The following is a 10,341-nucleotide window of genomic DNA, read 5'->3' as shown; positions in this document are numbered from 1 at the left end:
CAGTTATGAGGTTTACCTCCAGTCACACCTTCCAAACCTTTAACTATCAACCATTTCAGCACTTAATGACCTCAGGTCCTAGCACTCTGTATTCTATTTACTAGCAGAAGTCTTGGCTAATAGGCAATGACAGCCCAGACATTAATAGTTCAAGTATCAAGTTATGATTATAGTTGTAACCTAATAGGGTTTAACCCCTATACAACCACCGGACTAGTTTTGATTACTGAGTGCATATTTATAACAAATTTTTGTACCTTTAAGACAACCTCTAGCTTCAGTGCTTTCGATTTTACTTTTAATCCAAGTATTAAAATTACAAACTTTATTACACTTAGTTAGAAGCTACACACATTTCCATGTACATTTCAAACATTTCAAAACTCCTGGCTTCGTTGGAAGAGATACACCAGTTTCAAGTACCACATTTTGGTAGATAACCATTGACTTAAGAGGCTGTAGTACCATTATATTCCTTTTGATTTACCTTAGCTCTTTAGAAGCATTACAACCTCGTTTGCTTGGTACTTATACCATTAGCGATAATTAAATTCCCTTTTGATTTACCTTAAATCTTTAAAAGCACGACAACCTCGTTTGCTTGGTGCTTAAAGGCTTTTGAACAAATACTTCCATTCGGGATAGAAAACCAATGCGACAATTAGAAATTTTATTAGCAACCTTTTAACAGCATTAGAAATACCGTCCACATTACGTTCCATCAGAAAGTTTACAGCCCTAAGTATCATCTCGAGCAAGGGGGCTCATTCCGAACAAAACCGCTGGATATCAGTCAATATGCAGATTCCTATGCTTCGACGAGCCCGATGAACTTCGAAGATAAATCGCTGGAGTACTATATCAGGGCCACCCGTTCCTCAGGGCCACCCGTTCCTCAGGGCCACCCCGTTCCTCAGGGCCACCCGTTCCTCAGGGCCACCCGTTCCTCAGGGCCACCCGTTCCTCAGGGCCACCCGTTCCTCAGGGCCACCCGTTCCTCAGGGCCACCCGTTCCTCAGGGCCACCCGTTCCTCAGGGCCACCCGTTCCTCAGGGCCACCCGTTCCTCAGGGCCACCCTTCCTCAGGGCCACCTGTTCCTCAGGGCCACCCGTTCCTCAGGGCCACCCGTTCCTCAGGGCCACCCGTTCCTCAGGGCCACCCGTTCCTCAGGGCCACCCGTTCCCGTTGCAACATAATTCGCTGGTTTTGTAGTGACTAGTCAGGAAACATGGGCCACCGTCCACATGGGCCACCGTCCACAAATTTGCGTTAAACGTTGCTACATTCACCGGTTTTGTAGTGACCCAACATTACCTTCAAAACCATTTGCCCCGTATCTGAAAAAGAAAAAAATTAAGTCTTCAAACGTTGTGGTAAAATATCAACCAATAACTCCTACATAAAATTAGTTTAAGATTAGTTTAAGTTAATGTTTACCCGTATCTGAAAAAGAAAAATAATTAGTCTTCAAACGTTGTGGTAAAATAACCAATAACTCCTACATAAAATTAGTTTAAGATTAGTTTAAGAAAGTTAATGTTCAATAAAATTTTATTCAGACCTATTGCTGTGTGACAAAACTTCCCATAGAAACCTGAAGCTTTAAGTATTGAAAATATAACATCTTGCGGTCTCAATATAATCACTAAATACGCTTATACAAAGCTTAAAGCTATTCAAAGCTACATGGTATATGGAATTAGCCCAAACGTACATACTGAAGATCATAGAATTGAACTAAACACCAAAAAGTTGTTCACTTCACAAATCCTAGACGCGCTTAATGGATTACCAACAAATAAAACTACAAATGGCTAACAGTAAATTTTAGGACCGTAAAATACAAGACTTAAACCCTTCACAGAACTAATCTAGACAATGCCACAATTTACGTAATACCAGAATTTTGCCACTACACGTAATTCCAACTACTTTTTCGGGTACTTCCTTGGTATGTTGAAACTTATCCCCACTTTCTTTAGCCATCAACTAATTTGACCTGTTAAAACCCTTTCAGATGAAATTTCAAAGCTAAACTAGAACCAGATTAAACTTAAACCTATTATCGTACCTCCGCAAACTTACGTTCAAAGAAAACTAGCATTAACGATTTAACAGCAAACTACTAGTATGAGATCAAAAAAGAAACTCAGATTCAGTCAAGATAATTACTAAGGATAACTTTAGATCGAGACCAGTTGTAGGGAAACTGGTTCTTACATGGCTTAGTAAAACCAACAGTAATATAGCATATCACCTAAACCCCCACGTTAATAAACTACAAACAGAACTCCAAAGCAGTTTAACCATGAGCCACTAGTGAAAGTTTCATTTTAGTAAAAATGAAAGCTCCCATGAACACTAACCGTATACCTCAATTCCTAGTTCCATTATCGTGAGAAGATTCTTGGTCTATAGAAATTGAATTCCAAAATATTTAGGACAAACTTTAGTTACTCCTAAACCCAAATTCACAGCGCATAATTAATCAAGTAACTTTTGAATACAAGTTAATCCAACCAGGACTGGCCAAAGAACCATACCTATAATATGAGCATTTAACACTTAAATGAATTTACTAAGCTGACAGGATGTTGTAAGATACCAAGCACTAACATTAAAATTAATGTCAGTTGTGAGAAATACCAGGAACTATTATCTGTGAAATTCAAGCAATCCCTTCATTAATTACGGTGGTTTTACATTTCACTTTAGAAATCATCCAACACTTTACGATAAAACACTTTACAACCAATGAAAGTCACAGAACACACCTAAGCAACGACTAACACTTCAGTGGAAAAGCTTTCCAAAATCCAAATCATAAAATAAAACGCGCTAAAAACTTAAAAATCCAAATTACCTTAACAAAACTAATATCTTCATAATCAAACGACGAACACCGTAAAATCCGGTCACTAAATGACCCTCAAAACATTTCTAGGTCCCGACGTGAATAATGGTTTGACGTCAAGCGCCAAGGATAGTGAACTCAGACACGCAGACTACCCGACTCTTTCTCGGAGATCCTTGAGACAAGGAAACTAAAGCTCGCGCTGTGAAACAGTCGCTAGTATTTTTTGAATAAGATAACTATAAATTTATAGGTTTTGGGGCTTAAATACCAGAATTTTATGCTACTGTATTTTGCTGTTCCTTACCAAAATCGTGATCTCTGGAATAAAAGTATTACGAGATTTAACGACACTATAACCAAACATTCCCTGAAAAATAGTTAAAAATAAGCTATTTTTTCCTAAATTCACGTTTTCTTATTCATGTGAGGGAATTCATGAGAACTGAGTTAATGTGCATAAAAAACCGTATATATACATGCTCCAATAAACACGTATGAATAATAAAATTACTGTAAAATTCTTCAACCAAAAGATTCACCGAAAACTTTTACCAACGTAAGCAATAGGTTAAAAAAAAATAAACTTAATAAAGAGCAATTTTCTTCCTAATTCATGTACATTTATATATGAAAGTGAATCATTATAGCAGGAACAAGATGGATATAAAAAAGAGACGTATATATAAATACATACGCTAATACACTCGCGTGTGTAATGGTATTCCTGTGAAATGTCAAATCAAAAACTCTAAAATTTCGATTCTTAATTTCCAGAAATCGTTTCAATTAGGTAAAGTAACTCGAAGGTAACTTAACTCTTAGTTTATGTCACTCTGATTATTCATTATTTATTATTTCAGGAGATGAAACCCATTCACATGGAACAAGTACACCAAAGGGGCCAGTGACCTGAAAAATTCAAGCCTCCAAAGAATGCTGGCTTCAACCTAACCCACCTCAGCAGACGCCACACTGCAGCATCAGGCTCTCCTTGGAAAGTTCTTTAAAGTTACAATAAGATCATTTACATAAATTGTTCCATCTTCGTCTGCCATGGAGTAGAGTACCATTGAGAATATTTGGATGAATATGAATTATACAAGTAAAAATAGAAAAAATAAAATCTCTAGAAATATAAATATAAGAATAATATAGTTGATACCAATAATATGTACAAATAAAAAATTATAAAAATGAATATAAAATTGTACACGTAAAGATGTGAAAAATAAAAATTAAAATAAAATTGAATAATGCAAGGAATGCTTACTGACAAAGGGGCAGGGCAATATTTCGAAATTTCAGAATATTCCTTTCGTGTATTACTTAAAAAAGGGACACAGTGAGTTATGAATATACAAACTCATACACTTTGTACCCAGAGAGAAATACTTTCATGAAGAAACTTTACCAACCAATAAGTCTGCACACAAACATAAATAAAAGTAATGTTTACTATATACAAAACAGCCTGAATACACAAACTCTATCACTTTGAACCCACATGGAAATACATTCATACATAAAGAACTCAACCACCCAAGAGTCTGCATACAGATACGAATGAAAGTTCAACATGTACACACAAACAGTAACTCAACTGTGTCAGCAAAGCAACAAAACTGCGGGTCACAAAAAAGCGAAAATAGAGACGGGAAATGTTATTGTGTCATTAAAGAGTGTTTCGTTTCTCGTTCCCCCCTCTGAGAGAGAGAGAGAGAGAGAGAGAGAGAGAGAGAGAGAGAGAGAGAGAGAGAGAGAGAGAGAGAGGCTTAATAACAGCTTTACGGAAGAGGGGAGAAGCCTTTCACGAATGACGGATCAAAAAAGCATCAGATATTTTGTTCCAAACTTTGACGAAAGTTTGCTACTTTTCAGCTCGGGAAATAAAGGGGTCCAGTAACTTCGTCTTTGTATGTTGTACACAAGGACTATGATATAATCCTCTCCGGTTCCCTAGCTGCAACCCCTTTCGTTCCTTTTACTGTACCTCCTTCTATATTCTCTTTCGTCCATCTTCCTTTCCTCAACCCTCTCCCAACAATTGATTCATAGTGCAACTGCTTTGAGGTTTTCCTCCTGTTACACCTCTCAAACCTTTTACTGTCAATTTCCGTTTCAGCGCTGAATGACCTCATAGGTCCCAGTGCTTGGCCTTTGGCCCAAATTCTATATTCAGTTCAATAAGGACTGTAATGTTGCAATGCTTTTTTTTTTGGGGCTTCCATAAAGCCACCTTTATCAGGAATGGCTTTATAAAACATCTAAAATGTGAGAGTTTTATATGCTGAGGTATACATTCACGATTCAGTGGCTAAACATGAATGTGGCAGAGGGACAGTTATTTTGTGTATTCTCGAAGCCACTTCATTATGGTGGTAAATATAATATATATATATATATATATATATATATATATATATATATATATATATATATATATATATATATATGTGTGTGTGTGTGTGTGTGTGTATAATTATATACATATATATATTTATACATATATAAAGATATAAGTATGTATATATATATATATATATATATATATATATATATATATATATATATATATTAAAAATTCATTTAAGGAATTCCAACGACAAAAAAAACAATTTTCAGTTAAACTGCTAATGAAAAACTCAGAGAGATATATATAGATATCATAACATTTATAAAAAAATTAAAAATAAGACATACACAAGCACAAATCTATTTTTTTTTTTAGGTCCAGGTCAAAGGCATAGACACCCCCACCCATCACCAATCTCAACCCCCCTACATCCCACCACCCCCCAAAAAATCACCAATTCATTGGGTCATCAAAGACCAGACGCAGCCAAGCGTTGGATTAAACTTCTGTTTTTGCACCAAACCTTCATGGCACAACTTTTAAGGGGGTGCGGGGATGGGGGTGGCGGTTTAGGCTGTAAAGATACAAAGGTGTAGGTAAGTCAACTTTGTGGTAAAATGTTTGGTGTGTGTGTATGTATATATATATATATATATATATATATATATATATATATATATATATATATATATATATATATATATATATATATATATATATATATATATATATATATACGAGTATATATACATATATATTTATATGTATACATATATATTTATATATATACATATATATTATATATATACATATATATATTACACATATGTAAATATATTTATAAATATATATATAATATATATACTGTGTATGATATACATATATATATTTATATATATATATACATAGAGAGAGAGAGAAAGAGAGAGAGAGAGAGAGAGAGAGAGAGAGAGAGAGAGAGAGAGAGAGAGAGAGAATCACACTTGAAAAGTACTGTTGCAAAATCTTCATGACTACCATTTAACGTTTTCCCTCTTCACAAAAATTCAAAGAAATTATTCAGGACGCGTTTTCACGGTCCTTGCCGGTCAAACTTTCAGATGTAAGTCAACGGGGTCTTGAATTCGCCATCCTTGACCAAGGTCTTGCAGAAAATCAACTTCAGAGAAGTCGATGAATATTGCAGTTTAATAATCGTCGTCGTTCCAACAACTGAGAAGTTTGTGAGCGAAGTTTGGCTATTTGATGTATGAAGTTGAAGGTTTTTGCACAAGTTCGTGATTTGATACTGAGATACTTCGTAGTTCGCGGGCAAGCAAACATTTTCTCCAGAGTACAACTGCTGTATATTGACCGATTCTCTACTGTTAGAGGAAATCGATTTCAACGCTGTTCCTGGAAGGGTTCATCGATCGCCAGTTTTCCTGGCGTCACAACAGCAAAGGTCAACGGCACCGGCTTCCTGAATAGTAAGTGATTGCTTTTATATCTTGTGCCATAGGCGCTTTCCGTTTAATTCCGCAAAGCTAATTTTTTGAGGTTTAACACGAGTGTTTTTTGTTTAAGTACCCAGAGTTTGAGTTAGTTTATTAAAGATGTACCCTTTTTTGCTGTGGCGTTTGACGTAATTTGTTAACGTAGAAATTTTAAATGGCTAAATTCTTGCCATCTAGTATATTATCTAGTGCTTTTGATTAATGCAATTTCGTGTGTATTTGGTATATTACCTAGTGATTTTGATTAATGCAATTTTGTATATGAAAGTATCACTAGACAACTAAACTTACTGTTTTTTGCTTAGTTTTGTAAATTTCTGAAAGAACTTACTTTCAGGATACTCTATCAAATATGGATAACGTTTCAATGTAAAGGCAGTCCTGAATCTTGGGAATGGTCTACCTATCAAGACAGTAAGGCATAAGTTTTCTTTCATAGGCAATATATAGTGAAAAAATTAGTCCTTTGAATGCTTAATGGTTTTAAAGTTTCCATATTTGCTTTTTAAAATTAAACCATGAAATAATTTTAACTTAAATAGTTTATTTCGAAGTATGTTTTACCACAAATTATATGAATTTTAATGTGGATTTTAAAAACTCAATTACGCTTTGAAATAGTTTGACTACAAGGTAATTTTATCTAATTTTGGATTTAGTCGTAAATCTCAAGTTTTACTACAATATGAATTTGAGACTTTAAAGATGTCAAATTTTCGGTGTTAAATCAAAGGTTTGGCCATACGATGAAATTGACATTAATTTTAATTTTCTTTTTAAATTGATAAATTTGATTGCAGTGTTTGTTCAGTAACAAATCAAGTTAGTTTTATTCACGAATTAATTTTTTTTACTTTGGTTTTAGTCTTAAGCTTCTAAATTTTACCACAATATGAATTTCTAAATTTTACCACAATATGAATTTGAGTGAGATTTGAACTAGCTTTTTTCGCTTTTAAATCAAAGTTTGGCCATTTAATTTTGATGATCAGTTTAATTTTATTTAGATGTAAATTTGATTATGCAGTGATATTTTACTTAAGAATTTTATTTTCAGTACTACGTTCTTACAGTTTTATTTCCAGCTTGTTGACGAACAAGACTTACCTTTGAAGGTAAGGGGTCCTATGAACAGTACAACTTGTATACAACTTTTCTATAAGGACTCCAATTTTTGAACTGCAATCTAAGGACTACGTTGTAGGATATGTCAAGTTTCTATAAGGACTCCTCAGCTACTGAACTATTAATTTATCAAATGGTAATTATAATTTCCCCTTTTTCATTCAATATTTTTTTTAACCTCCACCCCTCAGGGGGCGCCCCTGTAGGGGTGGAGGTGCTCCCATTGCTTGTGTAGTAGGTCTTCGGACCTGCTACACAGGTCTTTGGGGGTTTTTGTAAAAGGCTAATTTTTTTATTTTCAGGTGGTTAGTATTAGGGATGCTCGGTTCTGTACCGTAAGCTCTTGATAGTATTTAAAGTAAATTTCCTTAAGGTAAATTTCCTTTATAATTAAAGTTTATAAAATTTTGCCCAAGTTTGTTCAAGAAAGTGGGTATTTCGTTAGATTATTTTAAGACCGTAAAATTTGGTTAATTTTTCTTAAAAGTTTGCTGTTTCAAGAAAGTGGTAATTTTCTTATTCTTTCAAGATAGTGAAATTTGGCAAACTTTTATCTTTAAATTTTGCTTTTTCCAGTGAACTTTGGTTAAATTTTAAATTTTGCCTTTAACTAGAAGTTCAGAGTTAATAGTAACTTTTATATAGTTATATTTGGTTAAATCTTATCTGAAAGTTAGCTTTATTGCTTCTCAGAAGGTTAAGTAAGGTTTTCTTTTCTTTAAGATACAAAGAAATTAATTAAATTTTGCCTGAACGTTTTTGCTGTATTCCTTCACATTAGTTCAAGAAAGGTTGTGGTGACTGATTCAATTGTGTAACATTGTATTTTAAGTTTAAGGTACTGGTAATTTTAAAGTTAAATTTTTAACATATGCTGAAATTTGGTTGGATTTTGACTTAAAAATTGTTGCCAGTCTAAGGAAAGATAGTAGTCTAAGGAAAGATAGTGGTAATTTTAGTTATTTTTAACATATAATGAAATTCGGTTAAATTTGGTTTAGTTTTGTCCCTTCAAAGAAGTTAAAGAAAAGTTGTAATTTTAATGTTTATCTTTAAATTTTAAAATTAACGTAAACGATATTTAAGTTTATCGAGGAATCTTTCAAAGTAATTAAGCAGTCAAATTATTCGTAATTCTATTTCATTGTAATGAACTATAGATTACTTTTAATGCTGAGCACAAGTTTATATTAAATTTATTTGCCAAAAGCCTTAGAAAACCTTTTTTGCTGCTGTTGCTATTATTCCAGGTGTCTTCGACGCATGTGAATCGCATAGATATGGAAAGACTGTTCTTGTTTTCCAGTCCTACGCTCCAGCTGAATTTGATAATTTGACGGCTAACACCTGGTGTCGTTTGGATCCTAAACTAGGGAATGAGTTGTAAAAGGCAGTGCTTCAGTTGTAGTGGAATATATGTTTACAATTTTTTTTTCTAATTTCTTCTGACTAAATGTATCCCGTGTACTTAATAGCATTTTCAATTAAAAACTGTTTTATGGAAATTTAGTAATGTTGTTCAGGCCTTGAAATTACTCCCTGACTTCAGCTACTCAAATTTGGTAGACACCTGTCATTCATTATTGTGGGGAAAATAAAATTAGATTAACTAAACCTCTATTGTCATTTGTATAAGCCCTGAAATGTTGCCTTACCTCAGTACTCAAAATGTTACCTATCTGAGGATATAAATTACACGAGGATAAATAAATGCATTTTATGAAAGTTTAGCTGAGAATTGAGGATAAAAGCATTTTATGAAATTTTAGCTGAGAATTATGGAACAGCTAGATGCCCCAAAGGCTACAGTTACTTTTGAAACGATACAAAGAAAGATTATTAAATTTTGAGTGTAGTGTTATAAGAATTCTCTCAAACTTACGTCAGTTATAAGCAGCTTTCATATTCTTACTAATGCTGCCTGGACCTGTTAATAAATTGAAAAAAGGATTGAGTATATTGTATTGTACAAGAAAGGGTCAAAATGAGACTAGAAAAATCATTCCTATAACAGTGCATGACCTAAACGCAGGTAAAGGTGAAAATTACTTTAGACTCTGAAGTGTTTTCAAGTTAAGAGATTTGTTAGGGTTCCCCAAAGTAACTTCAAGAAATAAGGGAAGTATAAAGAGAGACAAATAAAATTCAACTGAATTGACAATATTTTCATTCGCTTAAACTACATATGAATGGAATATAACATTCAAGCGCTCATTAGCTCTTGAATGACTATGCGGGTGGTAATTGCTCAAACGACAAAACGTCAGTGCACCTCATACGGTGCACTGTAGGCATACAGGTTCTTTGGAGCGTCCCTTCGGCCCATAACTAAAAGGTCTTTCATTTACTTTACCTCCTTCCATATTCCCTTTCTTCCATCTTACTTCCCACCCTCTCCTAACAATTAAGTGCAATTGCTTTGTTTTCCTCTTGTTACCTTTCAGACCTACCTACTCTCAATTTCCTTTCCAGCACTGAATAACCTCATAGGTCCCAGTCTTTGGCCTTT

General features: G+C 34.0%; 2 long non-coding RNA genes across 3 annotated transcripts; one reads left to right on the top strand and one right to left on the bottom strand.

The window, feature by feature from the left end:
- Positions 1–656: 656 nt before the first annotated feature.
- On the bottom strand, positions 657–2,970 carry LOC136840478 (uncharacterized). The gene is made up of 2 exons (XR_010853612.1): positions 2,865–2,970; positions 657–1,338 (listed from the first exon to the last, which is right to left on the bottom strand). It is a non-coding gene; the product is annotated as an uncharacterized lncRNA (long non-coding RNA).
- Positions 2,971–6,379: 3,409 nt separating this feature from the next.
- Positions 6,380–9,446, top strand: LOC136839964 (uncharacterized). 2 transcript variants are annotated; one of them, XR_010853482.1, is made up of 4 exons: positions 6,380–6,680; positions 7,045–7,121; positions 7,781–7,968; positions 9,083–9,446. It is a non-coding gene; the product is annotated as an uncharacterized lncRNA (long non-coding RNA). The 2 variants fall into 2 exon arrangements; XR_010853481.1 differs by having other exon boundaries at positions 6,386–6,680; positions 7,793–7,968.
- Positions 9,447–10,341: the final 895 nt, after the last annotated feature.

The sequence above is a fragment of the Macrobrachium rosenbergii genome, chromosome 7 (genome assembly GCF_040412425.1).
Source record: "Macrobrachium rosenbergii isolate ZJJX-2024 chromosome 7, ASM4041242v1, whole genome shotgun sequence".
In the NCBI taxonomy this organism is placed as follows: Eukaryota; Metazoa; Arthropoda; class Malacostraca; order Decapoda; family Palaemonidae; genus Macrobrachium; species Macrobrachium rosenbergii.
The sequence above is the reverse complement of the archived record's forward strand: the minus strand, read 5'-3'. Positions and strand labels throughout refer to the sequence as shown.